A 16212-nucleotide genomic window follows, 5' to 3' on the forward strand; every position below is an offset into this window, starting at 1 on the left:
GCTGAGAGGTGAGGTCCAGGCTGTGAGCTAAGAGGTGAGATCTAGGCTGTGGGCTGAGAAGTGAGATCCAGGCTGTGGGCTGAGAGGTGAGATCCAGGCTGTGGGCTGGGCTGAGAGGTGAGATCCAGGCTGTGGGCTGAGACGTGAGATTCAGGCTGTGGGCTGAGAGGTGAGATCCAGGCTATGGCCTGAGAGGTGAGATCCAGGCTGTGGGCTGGGACGTGAGATTCAGGCTGTGGGCTGAGAGGTGAGATCCAGCCTGTGGGCTGAGAGGTGAGATCCAGGCTATGGCCTGAGAGGTGAGATCCAGGCTGTGGGCTGAGAGGTGAGATCCAGGCTGTGGGCTGAGAGGTGAGATCCATTATGTGGGCTGAGAGGTGAGATCCGGCCTATGAGCGGAGAGGTGAGATCCAGGCTGTGGGCTAAGAGATGAGATCTGGCCTATGAGCTGAGAGGGGAGATCCATGATGTGGGCTGATAGGTGAGATCCAGGCTGTGGGCTGAGAGGTGAGATTCAGGATGTGGGCTGAGAGGTGAGATCCGGCCTATGGGCTGAGAGGTGAGATCCAGGCTGTTGGCTGAGTGGTGAGATCCAGGCTGTGGGCTGAGAGGTGAGATCCAGGCTGTGGGCTGAGAGGTGAGATCCAGGCTGTGGGCTGAGAGGGGAGATCCAGGCTGTGGGCTGAGAGGGGAGATTCAGGCTGTTGGCTGAGAGGTGAGATCCAAGATGTGGGCTGAGAGGTGAGATCCAGGCTGTGGGCTGAGAGGGGAGATCCAGGCTGTAGGCTGAGAGGTGAGATCCAGGCTGTGGGCTGAGAGGTGAGATCCAGGCTGTGGGCTGAGAGGTGGGATCCGGCCTATGGGTTGAGAGGTGAGATCCAGGCTGTGGGCTGAGAGGTGAGATCCGGCCTATGGGCTGAGAGGTGAGATCCAGGCTGTGGGCATAGTGGTGAGATCCAGGCTGTGGGCTGAGAGGTGAGATCCAGGCTGTGGGCTGGGAGGTGAGATCCAGGCTGTGGGCTGAGAGGTGAAGTCCAGGCTGTGAGCTGAGAGGTGAGATCCAGGCTGTGGGCTGAGAAGTGAGATCCAGGCTGTGGGCTGAGACGTGAGATTCAGGCTGTGGGCTGAGAGGTGAGATCCAGGCTGTGGGCTGAGAGGTGAGATCCAGGCTGTGGGCTGAGAGGTGAGATCCGGCCTATGGGTTGAGAGGTGAGATCCAGCCTTCCAGTACAAAGCTTTGTAATTCCAATCTTGTGTTCAATTCTGCTTACAGCTTGCCCGATCTCACCTCTTGAGATGAGATTTTCCCATATAAACACAAAACTTGGCTAGAGAGTAGGGTGAAAGTCTCATTTTTGCGCATGTGTTCGCAGTCAAAAGGGAAAGCTAAGAGTGGGATAACAAGGAAGGCATAAACTGGAAGGTGAGATAGAATCTGCATGTAAACATTGGATGATTTCACTCCCTCTGCTAACGTATAGGCTGAAAAGTGGGATATATTTGCTCATATAAACAGGCCCTTGGGCTCTTAGTTTAATTGGAAGTATTGATTTGGAAATTACCAAAGGTCTCTTTTGTGCAGTTGGCAACATAGATGATTTTCAAAAGTTCCAAATGCCCTGAAATAGGCTGGAGTTTCAAAATAAGAAAACAAAAGGCAAATAAAAAACGCAACCACGTGACTGTTAAGCAGAAAGGTTTTTGTTATCGTTTAAGCGTCGATGCAACCAAAATGTAAAGTTATTGGAATCACAAACATCAAAAGCTGACGAAAAAGCAGCACGATAATAGCTATTGAATAATTAAAGGAAAATAGATGAAAACCACACCAACGAAGAGAAAATCTCTAAGGCCTGGTTCAAACGTCGTGCTTCTCATGTGCCGAACCTAACTCGAGAATTAAGTACATGAGGAGCGCGAAGTTTGAATCAATTTGGTACGGCAGATTTAGTTAGGGGCGGCAGACTAGTTTGGATCGGCAGAGCTTGCCGAGCTGCACGGCTCCAGCACGGCACGGTTTCGAGCGTCGAACTTGTCATGTACAGAACTCAATGCATAATTATATTTAATTTATTTCCCTTCCCAGAACTCATTTCTTTCTTGGAGGGCGCATGCGTTTCAAGCAAATATTTGAGATTGCGCGCCTTAACCAAGATACTTCATGTAACATTCCTAAAACCCATTTGGCGCGACATGATTCAGTTCGACGTTTGAAACGGGAGTCGCGCTAAACATGCTCAAGTGCCGCTCCAAACAGAGTTAGGTTCGGCACATGAGAAGTGCGACGTTTGAACCAGGCCTAAGATGATAATTCGAGCTGAGTATGTGTTATAAGTTTGAAGTGGTTGTGTTTGATTAAAGCTTTGCTAACCAGACATTGACTGCCATTTTCTGTCATGCCTAGTAACGTATGCTTTTGTTTGGATTAGCTGTTCTCAAATTTTATTCATGATTTCACTATCATATTATTCATGCTCTTTTTGCTTAATTTTAGTTTTTATGTTTGGCAAAGAAAGTAGCAGAAAATGCCTAAACTACAGACTGGGAAAAGAGGAGAAACTCTTCATTGCAACTTTTATCTTTTCCACAAGAACAATTGTTGCTTGTTCAACCTCTTTTCCAGGAAACGAGCAAGTTTTGTTATGACAAGTAGGTAGCAACTGGTTAGCTCCAGTCCCCGACAAGGGCATCCTTCTCTATTACTATAATGGATTGACCTTGCTGTGGACAATCTTGGTCAGGTTCGAACAAATTTTGCACGCGCATACGCCTGCAAAATACTTCAGAATATTAGAAGGGAAGCTCTCTCTGCCTTGTCACTATTCTGTGCCTGAACGCAGTCATTAACGACGGCCTGAAAATTGATTATTTGGCAGTAGTAGGCTTAAGACAATTATTGGCTCTCTTAGCACCTCTAGTTTTTAGCAAAAAAAGGTTGCAAACACAAATTTAACAATTAAAGTTCGATGAATTGTGACAACCACAGAGAGGTATTCATAGATGTTTACTGATAATGACAACACAAATATATGGTTAAATTTGGAAGAAAATCCTTTGTCAAGCCCGATCTACAGTGGACCAGCAACCAATGCGGTTCAGAGGCTGCGGTTGTCTGTCTTGCCGTTGATCACACAAAGCTTATCTTTAAGACGGTTTGACGTCATTGCGTTCTTGGTTTGACCCCGTTGGTTTGTTCAAGTCAACCGCATTCTTGATAAGCTTCATAGCTCATTATACTTTGGAGCTGGTGCCTTTGCAAGACAAGCGCACTGTCTGGAAATATGCCAGTAAGTTGAACATTGAACATGAAGTACATTTCCCAAGAATTGTTTTAATAAGTTAGGGATTATTATGATAGGGTAGGTCTGCGATATACCTAATAGATGAGGCCACGTGGGATCAAGTGACTATGAAGTGCAAAATAACGTGAAACCATCAACAGCATAATTGATCCATGAATTTTCTTAAATACACTCAAATAGCAGATAATGCATACCATCTCTATTAGAAAAAGGATTTGGGCGTTTTCTTTTAATGATAGATATATTAACATGGTTGTTTTGGCTTAGCAAGGCTGTCATTACACATTTCTGCGTTAATTTCATATAAGACATGTCGAATGTTCTATAGAGAATCAGGATACTCAAGACCTGCTTCTGTTTTAGCTCCACGAGAAGAAAATGCGAGAATCTTTACACTTATAACACCTGTTTGAAAGGTTATCTTACATATGCACTGCTTTAGGGCAGCACCCTTTGAACGTCTGAGAACAAAAGAGAGTACGCAAACTTTAAAACCTCGTGGTCCCTGGCTTCTAGGGGTATATACTTCTAAGGCAAACGAAAGTTATATTCTTCAAAAGCTTTTGTGATTGAAAATGTAGCATGCCATATGATTTCATTCGTTATCCACCTGTGTTTGCAAGTCTTTTTACTTAAGTCAGAAGTTACTAAATAAGCCTAGAAATTCAAGATTACACGAAAATGAAAGCATAGCTTATCATAATAAAGGACTATTATCATCCAAAAATGAACATCAGATAACTACCACAAAGCAAGCAAAATATTATAGCACGGTGTTTGTAGCGATTGGCACTCGAGTCCAGACTACTCATTTTTGCTAGAGAGTGCACGATTAAACTAAGAAAAACTTTCTGTAACATCTCGGTTTTTTTGCGTGAAAAATTTAGAAGTAAGATCTTAAAAGATAAGGAACCAGGTAGACTGGTGTGTTTGACGTTTTCCATCCATTCAAATCGATTCAGAAGTTGTTAGAGTACCCACATGTTTCCATGTTAATTATACCACCAGGAGTTCGATAAAACGAAGATTTTAAGCCAAAATTTAGGCGAAAATAAATGTTTCCAAAATATCAAATATTTTTGTAGAATAAAAGAATTGAATAACAAATCATTGATTTCTGTGAAAGAAAGACCAATATTTTCGTAGAAAACGTCATGAAGGTAATACGAGTATAGGTCTCTATTCCAATACTGGATACTTTACCAGAGTTTGAATACATTTAAAGCGTTTTTGTACCTCTGCTAGCTCAACAGAGGTATTCAAATAAACCAATGGTGTAGTGCTATTAAAATAACAAGGGGAACCTTGCACAAAATGTTGTGAGAAACAATAACAAAAGTAGAATTGTCGCAGCTCCCTTCAGACCCCCTAGAACTACATCCTTGAAACAAACTAAACTGTAAAGGCAAGCAACATTAAACGACTATATACAGTTGACGAGTAAAAATGGCTCCTTCCATTCACAATGATACAGCAATTCAACCTTGTCAAAACTTTGCTTTTGATTTCCGTGCAAGGAAACGTCAATTTTATTCGGGAAATTGCCTTTACAAAGGACATTTTCTAATTTTGATTTAGATGGAAAGAGCTCAAGAAGATTATTGCTGTTCCTGGCAATTTAAGTAAAATACAGAAAGATTTCAGGTGAAGGCCAGAACACGTTGATTTCCTGGTTACTTTATTGCTTGCATTAAAAAACTGAAATGCAAATCACGTTTTATCATAAGATAGAGGCCTTTGAAAGATATTATAAATCGCAACCTCTTGTTAGGACTTGTTACTCTACGTGATAGTATGACATAACACAACAGCTTCTTCCTACGACGTGTCTAGCTACTCACATCAATGTAAGTTTCTTTAACCATACCAAGACGGGTGTGTTAATATTTAGCCTATTTCAAAGAATATCGATGTTCTTTTTTTTATCTTCAAAGAATATCGATGTTCTTATCATTTTTGTTATCATTTCATTTTTGTTGAATTGAGTTGTGCTAAATAACATTTCAAAAGTTCCTTAGAAAGAAAATATACTTCGGTCATAAAAAAGTTTTGGGTGAAAGAAAGCTTCTTTCAGAACAGTAGGGAGCCTTTGCCAAATCAGAGTTCATCTTCACTTAATAGTCTTTTCAGGTGAGCCATCATTTCGGCTGCAACCGTTGCACAGATACCCTTTTCTTTAAAAAAACATTAAATTTTCTTATCAATATCTATTCAAAGCAGCAGCTAACTACATAAAGGGCTGCGTCTTACAACAGTAATCAACCAAAGGAAATTGTCAATAGATTCGCGCCATACCAGAAATAATTTTGTTGTTGTAATAATAATAATAATAAGTTGTGCGCTGCAAGGAGACTTTTTAGGAACGTTGCTGTTTTAGCAACTAAAACAAAAACTTAAAGCAATTTTATGTAATAGAGCATAAAAATAGATAAACAATAAAACCCTCGTTTGGAGAAGCAACCAATATAAAAAATTAGCAGCCTAAAAGGAATCGAAACTTAACTTTACTGAAAATTCCTCTCATTTCAAAATAGTTGGTTTAAATATTATCTTTAACTTGCCCATGTTAGGAACAATTTTGATAAGCTTAGATAAGCGTAAAAAAGAGCTATATTTTTATAGTAACCAATATATCCCATTAAATCGTATCTAATAGCATCATATCCAACAAGCTTAACCGCCATAAAAATTAAAAAAAACATAGAACAAACAACAACGAAGAAGTTATCCAAGAATTTTGTTATCAAATTGCAAGAATTAAGCGACGCCATTAAACTCCTTTATCAGTTTGCAATGTCAATTCTGCCTTTATTTGATTGATGGGCCACAAGTGTCTGTTCAGGACCATAAGCCTTTTATCAGGATTTCAAATCTTATAAAATGGCCATAACCTAATGAGAAAGTAGCTTTAACTTAAGGCAGGAAGCTATAAACCGATAGGTTATCAATCTAAATTGACACTATCAAGCTTAATGTTCCCTTCTGTTCATTATGTTAGAATTCTTAATAGCTACAAAGATCCAGACTCTTTGGATATCTCTTTAGAATTGCTGTAGAAAGTAAATTTGCAAGGAAATTAATTTTTCTAAAAAGACAGCTAGCTTTCTAAAAAGACAGAAATGTTAGTTGAGCGTGGCCTAATAGGTAGCCTTCGAGCAAAGGCAATTTTGCTACAGTAGCTAGCAGAAGAAATTCTGATTTGCATATTACCCCATTCTGTGAAAAGTCACGAAAAGTTCCAACGTGCATTTATGTTAATGAGTCTTAATCTTAATGCTAATTGTATTCAACTAATGTTTAGCTAGTTATTTCCTACATTTTTTACATCATTATGAATCATCTTATGCAGTTTTTTTAGAATTGCCATCCTTTCATGTTATGAATTGACAGTTCATGCTTTTCACCCACACACGTTATAAAACTTTAGATGATTCTGTCTGAAAAGGTTGCTTAAATATGTTGGTTTTCATATATGCATTTAACTTTATATAAAATTATATAAAAATAAATGTATTCATGAATATATAGGTATAGAAACAAATATACATGAATGGAAATACAGATATAAATGAAAGAGGTATGTCCGTGGATTTTTCGGGGCACAGTGCTCAATACGTTTGCACGTAGAGCTTAATATATTTTGGATTTGAAGACAATCAATCTACAAGTTTTATCTCTACAAGCCTGTTTCGTGAATAACTCACTTTTCGGGAGATCTCAAGAAGACTGGAAAGACCCTTGTTTTTAGTGTAATCAAAGCTTCTTGAACATTTACGAAAACAGTCAGTTCAGGAACACGAGCCTTGGTAACTGTTGTACTGCAAATGAACACTTTTTATATCAATCATATCGTAATTAGTTATTTGACTTTCATTTATATTCAATATTTCTCGGGAATCAATGTTTTAGAGAAAAAGCAGACATATGCGTACGTCGTATTTGCAACAGATTGTGTCGAAGTAGGTAGTATGTTTGTATTTAAATCTTTAAGTCCATTAGACTGGCACATTATCAAGCATCTGTTGCTTTGGAGAGCATCTGTTCAACCTTCCTGCTGACTATCGATCTTCTGGACTTACTTTGAACTCTATGGGTGGCTGAAAACTAATTATCATCTACTAATAATCATTCAAAGGGATTACGATCTATCCAAGGAAAAATAAGCAATGAACGAAACAAGCAATGGAGGAAAATAAGCAATGAAGCTAATTTGCTCCAACTGAATATTTATTTAAAGAAAAAGTACCATACCATACCATACCATACCATACCATACCATACCATACCATACCATACCATACCATACCATACCATACCATACCATACCATACCATACCATACCATACCATACCATACCATACCATACCATACCATACCATACCATACCATACCATACCATACCATACCATACCATACCATACCATACCATACCATACCATACCATACCATACCATACCATACCATACCATACCATACCATACCATACCATACCATACCATACCATACCATACCATACCATACCATACCATACCATACCATACCATACCATACCATACCATACCATACCATACCATACCATACCATACCATACCATACCATACCATACCACACCACACCATACCATACCACACCACACCACACCACACCACACCAAACCACACCAAACCACACCACACCACACCACACCACACCACACCACACCATACCATACCATACCATACCATACCATGTGTGCTATGCAATATCCTATTATATCACAATGAAAAAAGGGTTTCTTGAAGAATGGCTACTTCAAATAATAAGAGATGCATAAAGGAAACATTAACATTTAGCTAATTATAAATTTCTATCTTTTAGAGATTTTAGTTAAAATAACGCAGTTGTGTTTCACGCAGTTATTCCAAACCATAAGAACTTGCAAATAATTGCACACTTTAAAGATTTTATTCCTGAATATGCCCCTTCTAGCTGCTAAAAATATTTATGTATCAATTCGATAGTTTCAGGAGACAGAGAACCAAGGCTAGTCAAGCAGTGTCCTGAACCTTCCTCTAGATTGCTTGGAATTACAGAGAGATTCCAATTCTTTGAATTACAGAGAGATTTCAATGTTTGGAATTATAGAGACATTGTTTGCTCATTCAGAAAAAGTTTAGTTTGAAAAAATATAGCTTTTTACAATAAGTCGATTATTTGGATTCTCCTCATCTGTAAACTTCGATCTCTTAAATTTAAAAACCTAAACAAAGAATCTTTGCGTTTAATTCAAACTTAGAAAGGTAATCGGGTTATTCTCGATCGAATATATAGCTTGCTTTTTTAATCAATTCAGAAGTGAAGGTCTTTGATATCACTAAATCATTGTACTGATCTAGATAAGACTATTGACTTACTTCCAGGTCAGGAAGATCAGAAACAAATGAAAAACCACTAAGAAGGACATCGAATTTTCAGTGCCTCGGATTTCAATGGAAAGATACTCATACATAATGTTTCTTTGTCAGCTAATTATGCTGCTATCAGCTTTACTCCTTCACTGTCGACTGAAAGTCAGCAATAAACCAACCTTTTTATAAGAAAACCCACTGCTGACTTTTGACAAGTAATGGGCAATTTTTTACTCATAATTTGCCTAGAGTGATTTTACTAGCTCGGCTTTTCAAGTGAAAATGTCGTTGATCCTTAAAATGTTTCTGTCCAAGAATATCTTTGAAGAGTTTTACTTGAATTTTTTTCCCCACTAGGACCATGTTTGAAAAGACATATGAAAACGATAAGCCTTTGTAGTCATGTTCTGCAGTAAAGGTGTCTCATGGTGAAAGATGGTTCGGGGGACAATGCCCTGTGAGATAAAACCCTTATGAAGACATTTTAAACAAAATTAGAATGTTAAAAATAAGTCGCATAACCAAAGAAATATAGGCTGTAGGTTCTATGATTGTTTAATGTCTGCGTCAATCTGTAAAGTCATAAAATGAAAATCAAGGATGTTTTAGTAAAAAACTAAATATTTGATAGCACGGATACAAGTAGACAGATACATGAAGTAGTGGCTCTTTCTAGTCAACCTTGTGATGGTGTTGCTTGAAATTGCTTGAAAGTTATGACTTAATTAAAACACTTTTAAAAAATATCAAGCGAATTCCTAAAGTTTTGATAAGTTTAAAACATAGTCAATTGCTAACAAACGATTACCATCAAGATGGCTTTGAGGAGCAATTAGTTTAGCCGCATAAAGGAAATTGATTGGCTACTTCTACAGCTCCACTAATTGGATCAGATTCATCCTTATTGTAGGACCCAGCTAAATACAAGGCCCGTTTTATGATTTATTTACAGCAAGGTGCTCTATTCCACTAATTGATCTTAAGTGTCTAATTTGAGGCATTAATTATAGCTTTGAGTCTAAATATTATATATACGTTTATAAAACTTTATAATTACCAAAGAAAGCATTTTATATAAAACTCAACATTGACTCTAGTCGAATTTGTTAAGAATAAATTACGAAATAGATAGTAAAAACGTTGAGAGCTGAATAGAAGTAGCTTAGTGAAAAAATCATTTCAGCTTTTGGTTAAGCCAAAGGTAAAGATTTTGGTTAAGATTAATAAGGAAATAATTTTGAAGGAGATTTTAGATGTAATTGAAGCAGAGCCAGGGAACATGATGGTTACATTGTCTATCACAGTGTAGACGGTGGGAGAGAACACAGAAAATGAAAGTGCCACGCCCAAACTGCGCCTTGTTTTCTTTGTTTTTGGAAGGAAACTCTTTAGGAAGCTTGAAGAACTTGTCTGGAGGAAGAGGTTAAACGTTTCTGGACTCTGGATTTGGGGGAAAGTTTTCTTTAATTCAGCTAGAATGACATAAATTGTGAAAATACCTTTTGAGCAAATGGCTTCTGAATTTGATTGTGTCTTAGACAGTTGCGTCTTCGTTTTGAACGTTCCCACTCGTCATTATAGAGGTAACCACTTTAAGTATCTAGGCAGCCTTGGGAAAGATAAGGAAATTATTACAAATAGATATAAATACATGAAAAAATCTTTACATATACATCTATAAGCTTTGCTGAAGACATATGAAGATTTTTCTAAGTTGCAATTTCGAATTTAACGCTTAATGTGATAATCAGGCAAACTTTAGGGAACACTTATTATTGGATGCACACATACATGCATATAAATGAATTTCTTTGCTAGTTTAGGTATTTCTCAATGCCGTGAAGCTATATGAAAGTCATAATAGATGGAATCGTTATTATAAGGATAAAATCATAGAAGCAAATGAATTTGTTGTTGTCACCTATGATTATGAGACGACAACTACAAAATGAAAAGTGAAAAGAAAGTAAAAGATGTAATCATACAAAGAAAATATCAAGTTAAAAGAAAAAAGGGCACGGTAAAAAGTCCCTTATAGTGAAAGATCAAATAATGAATAAAGCGTTTGAAGAATCCATTCTCAAAAGTAGCGTGAAAATACCAAATGACGTAAGCACAAAACATAATTTAAAATCAAGAGTATATGAAAGTAAACTTTCAAAGATTTGAAGCAGAGAAAGACTTTTAAGACTTGAAAAAGAAGAAGAAATCTTTTTCAGCTTGTTGCTGACTTGTGATGATGTAAATCATAAGAAAACCTTAACCCAATTAGAAATTTTGTAATCAGGCTGATTTAAAAAAAACAGGATTCAAAAATTTGTTCTGTGCTCCAATATGGTTGAATAAAATATCCATTGTATATTGTGATGTAGTCATTCATTGAATTTTCTTATCTTGTTATTAAATTTTAGCAATTTTTCATTCATTGAAACGCATGCTATATGTCACGTGCTAGTTTCACACGTGGCATCCATTTGAGGAAAGAAAGTTTGCCATGAAGTACTAATAATTAATCCTGATTTCATATGAAAGAAGTACGTAGATTCACTTCTATTTAACATTTCAACAATGTTAAACCCTTTTTAATCCTATTTGACCTTTAATGTGATATCATCTATTTGATATATCTTCTTGTTTGAGTTAATAAGCATAGAGCAAATGGGTGCAGGAAGTGCTGCCTCACTTGGAGAACCTGGACAAAAGTCGCAAGAAGCGAAACTTATGTGTTAATGTAGAGTAAAGCTTACCACAAATAACTGTATTTGGCATCTAGAAATAGCATCAAACTAGGCTAACCTAAAATTAGGAGCCATATTACCAGTGTTTGTACATGATGTAAGGTACTTTCCATAGGATGGCTAAGTCCCTCCCATGTTTGTCGACCATTTAAACAGTTTAAGCTAGAGATCTTGCTGGATATTTTAATTCTTCTCAAGCAAGGATATATGTCATCTCGGCTATTGAATTCAATAGCTAGCTAGAAAGTATGATATTCTATGTGGTATTTTCTTTGACAATCACCTAAGTAGTTCGAAATTGCAACTTTAGAGTAGAACACTTATTCACGGAGGCGCTTACTTGTTTAAGAAGCACACTTGTTTGCACAGCACTTCTTTCTTTATAGCAACAATATTCTAAGAACACAATTCTCCAAATTGGTTGAAAGATTAACAACAGATTAAGAACAAATTAAGAACAAGCGGTGACTGAGCTACTGTAAGATGAAATTTATAACAATATTGTGAACCCCCTTTAAAATTCCATTTAAAAAAGGAGTAAATTCTAAAAGCTCATTCTTAATGGATGCTAGCTTGAGTGACTAAACGATACACTTAGAAGGCAGCAGAGAGGGGGATTGCTCGGTACTTTATGACCTTTGCCTTTCAAAAACGTGGTTCAATAAACTGTTTTCTCGAGAGCGTGGTTTTATTTCTCAAAGGAATTTGAGCAATACAGAGATATGACATTCATACTAAATAATTTTCCTTCATAAATCACATATAACGTTCATGCATTTTCGGAAAAAAGGATTACAGGACTACAGGCTTTAATACACACCTGCTCTGCAGTGACAACTATGATAAGGAGTCAAATGAATCACCATGGTACACAATTGGCTGTCTATGACATTGTAATTTTGCGATTTTTACCGGTGTGCAAATTTTTCGCAGATTTATTCAAACAGTTTAAGATATAATTAAAGTATTTTAATAGGATTAAGTACGTGTGTGCATGCCAGCACAGGAAATCCCTCAAAATCCCATTCATTAAATTGATCAAATATTAAATACTGGGAATTACGTATTGTTTTAAAGCACATGTTCCAGAGATCTACATTATGAAATACATGGCATTTATTTCTCCCACAGTTTTAGGCAAATTATGTCACTTAAAGTAAGGTTTACTACGCATGACTTTCCATGCAAAAATAAATCATCCAGTGCAGGGTTCAAGGATGTGTATAGGCCATTTGCCAGGTTTTCTTATTGATTGAATCTGCAAAAAGCTGTTGAACTGGCTGTACTGCAGCAAACTGTATATTGACATTCAACTATTGGTCTCTCTAGGATTTCGAAACGTTGGAGTGGCAATTGCTTTAGAAGATTAGACAAATTCTTTCGATTTATGCTTGCTTAGTACCTTCAAGACATAAAATGCCCTTAAGCAGACAGGATTTTGAAGAAAACTTTAATTCAAGAACAAATTTATATAATTACACACTGTGTTTCATTTTCTAATTGTTCTCAAGGAAACTTTCTTGCTCCTTTTTTGTTCACAATTAAGTTGCAACTTACTACAATACATTTTGAGATACTTATTGATCCAAAAATCTTTATCTGAAAGGAATCTCTGAAATATTTCTTCAAGACACCGTTTTTGTCACTTCACGAAACCTTTTAAAACTCCGTAATGAACCACTCAAGTGTGATTGATAATGGAGATAATTTTCTTACAATGCCGTAAAATGTCCTAATAAAGCACTTTTGTTGCTGATAAAAGCCGTCAAGAGAAGAACCTGCAGCCAGTAAGCAAAAAATTCAATGTCCATCTTTCCATAAAGTAAAAAGACAATTGTAACAAATGTTTTTTAAGTTTACTTTGGTTTAAATGACTTTCCCACGGCATTCGCTCGTGCCTCAACCATCTATTCTAAGCTAAATAAGCAGAACACGAAACCTCTCAGGCACTGGCAAGCCCATTCATATTTGTACATGTATGTATGCACTATATTGCTCGAGTGTTTTGATTACATTTGATGCACAAAGAATTTCTGAATTTCTTTGATGCCCTTGAAATTCTGCTACTGATTATTTGTGTTTGAATATGGTATCCTTCTTTATTTATGGCAGTTCTCCATTTTTCAAAAAATTCTCTTGTTATTATCATTCAAACTCTAGATAAGAATGTAAACCGAATCCTAAATTTATCCAGTTCTGGTTGGTAGGAATCGAATGCGGCCAGAAAGAGGTATCACCTCAATGCACGAGAAGATGTTTCCCAGAGCAGAGGCGTTTTGGCGAATGAATTCTAGAGGGGGCTAGAAAAAAAATACTTTCGACAAAATTTCTTTGGTTTATTTTTAATCAACTAGAAGCATTTCATGTAAGTTTAAAGGGGGGTGGGGCGGAAAAACTCAAAACTCTTGCCTTAGCTGGAAAGAGATTTAAAATGCACTTTTATCTTTGTCTTTGTTTTTTCATACTTACAGTGAGAAAAAGGACAGGGATAGAATGAGGCGGGACCATGGTTGCCGCTGAAGGGAGAAATTTTTTATAATCTAATGCTTCGAATTCGCCGGAAATTGCATTCATTGAAGCAAATTTTAATAATACAATCTTATTCTTAAATTGAATTTCCACTGGGGGAAATCAATGGTTTTGATCGACTTCTTCCTTGTTTTACCTTACGCAACATAACTGCATGAATTTTCAAATCTGGAACACAATTTTCAGAAATCTGGTGATAGGCACAAAATTGGTACTGTCCCAGTCTTCAATATCAAATTAAGACTTAATTTATGACCAATATTGACCAATTTCCTTAACCAATTTTGACCTTTTAAAATTAAGATTTTAGCTGACGAAATCCGAGCAGCAAATCACTCGATGGTAGAAATCGGTAAATCCCGAGAAATCATTTTGATTTGTGGAAATCTAGAATTTACTTTACAAAAATGAATCGCCCCTTGAAATTATGACAAGTACTTTTACTTTAGTCCAAGTCGTTTATGTTGCTAAAAGTTTGAGAATTGACCACAGCTGAAATTTGAGAGTTTTCCGAAAAATCAATTATTATTCTGAAAATCCGTCAAATTTTTAAAGCAGAGGGGCCACGCCCCCCTGCCCCCCGGTCACGACACCACTGCCCCAGAGGTGAGGTCACATAGAGCGGAAGGACCAGGACACTACTCGATAAGCATACCTTTTCAGTGTCCTAAAACTGTCTTGGGAAGCTAACAACAGAGAACATTACGATACAAAATATCAGGTATAATATTGTGGAAAAAGCGACTGATTTGTGCAATTATCTTTTAACAGAAATTGTTTTTACTATACCAGCTAGCTTAGGCAGGGGCGGAGGAAAACTCATGGGAGAGGAGCTGTTTTCTTTGACAATATTTAGCTGTTAAAGAGGTATTTGAAGGTATTTTGCATTTTAAAGAGACATTGTAAATCATCAAGAGGTGTAAAAGTGCAATTGAATTGAGCTAAGAATCTGGAAAGAATGTTATGGATACCAAACCCCCGAAATTTATAATAACAACAAGCTTGTGATGTCATGTTTATAAAAGCAAAAGCAAAAAGCGCTGATGCAGGGAATCGCACCATAGGATGATTGTAAGGTTCCTTTTGGCCATCCGCAATTTGTTTATTATCGTTAATACATCGAAAAACATTTTTCGACTAAGATGCCGCTAAAAACATCATTATAAAAAGCCCTTTTACCAACAAGGTATTCAGATGCTATGTTTCGTAAGTCACAGTTTCGAATTAGGTTGTTTTTAAAAACAAATAGCTTGTCGAGCTAAAGATACAATTTATGTTGATGATATTGTTTAGATTAAGCTTAAACAAACAAAAAGAGATTAACAAAGCTTTTTGACGTATTTAATTTTATTTTTCCTTCTCTTAAACTTTTACCTAAATTGTTTCTTTAAAGCTTAATTTTGTTTAGCACATATTTACTCAAGTATGGGAATATTGCAGTGGCAAAGAACGAAAATCTCGAAGCTATTAGAAAACCAATGAAGCTGGATTAGTGTTTGGTAATCTGCCAATTTTGATACCTTTACCCAATTAGCAATTTTAATACTTTTGATCATTTCCAAAAATTGATGCGTTTTCCATGCCTTGATGCATCTTGACATTATTTATTTATCAGAACATTTCTAAAAGGGGTAAAAAAAAGTTCAGTGAAGGAATTACCTACTGCCGAATAGTCTTATCTCCAAAATATTTCCCAAAACTGCTAACTAATATTGCTATTAACTAATCTATTTTTACTAATGGAATATTGCTCCAAAACATTGGTGGATTTAAGGGGGGGGGGTAACTAGGGGCAGTTGCCCCTCCCTCAACGAGTTGAAGCAAGTCTAGCGCCCCTTTTTTGGAAATTTTGCGCCCCTTTTGAAGAATGAGAATCAGATGAAAAAGTTTCTTGGATTCTTGGACAGACCTTAATTTGCTTCAAGGATTACCTCACAGTTATGTTGTTTATTCTGAAAAGGTATCTGAAACTGTTGCATACAGCGTACACTCGTAACCAATTTTCGAAAAATTTTCAGCGCCCCCACTACTAACTGCCCCTCCTTCAAGTTTGCTCTTGATCTGCCCCTGCTCCAAAATCATTTCAGAAAAATGATAATCGGACTTTGCCAAGACTAACCCCGTTTCTAGTTTAAAAGGTATGTAGAAAGGTTTTTTTAAACAGACAGTCATTCTGAATGCTTTCAATCCAGCTACTAAGAATTGAAGTTTTTTAAACGAACAGAAAGATGTAAACCCGACTTGATCTTGGCTGTA

At 36.8% G+C, this 16212-nt stretch overlaps 1 protein-coding gene across 1 annotated transcript in view; it reads right to left on the reverse strand.

The window, feature by feature from the left end:
- LOC135696547 (poly(U)-binding-splicing factor PUF60) overlaps positions 1 to 16212 on the reverse strand; it is a 76607-nt gene that overhangs the window by 46307 nt on the left and 14088 nt on the right. Inside the window, exon 2 of the mRNA XM_065215973.2 lies at positions 10189 to 10298. The gene's annotated coding sequence lies outside the window, so the exon portion shown is untranslated. The remainder of the gene's footprint in view (positions 1 to 10188; positions 10299 to 16212) is intronic.

The sequence above is a fragment of the Rhopilema esculentum genome, chromosome 14 (genome assembly GCF_057945365.1).
Source record: "Rhopilema esculentum isolate cy_ngs chromosome 14, ASM5794536v1, whole genome shotgun sequence".
Classification (NCBI taxonomy): domain Eukaryota; kingdom Metazoa; phylum Cnidaria; class Scyphozoa; order Rhizostomeae; family Rhizostomatidae; genus Rhopilema; species Rhopilema esculentum.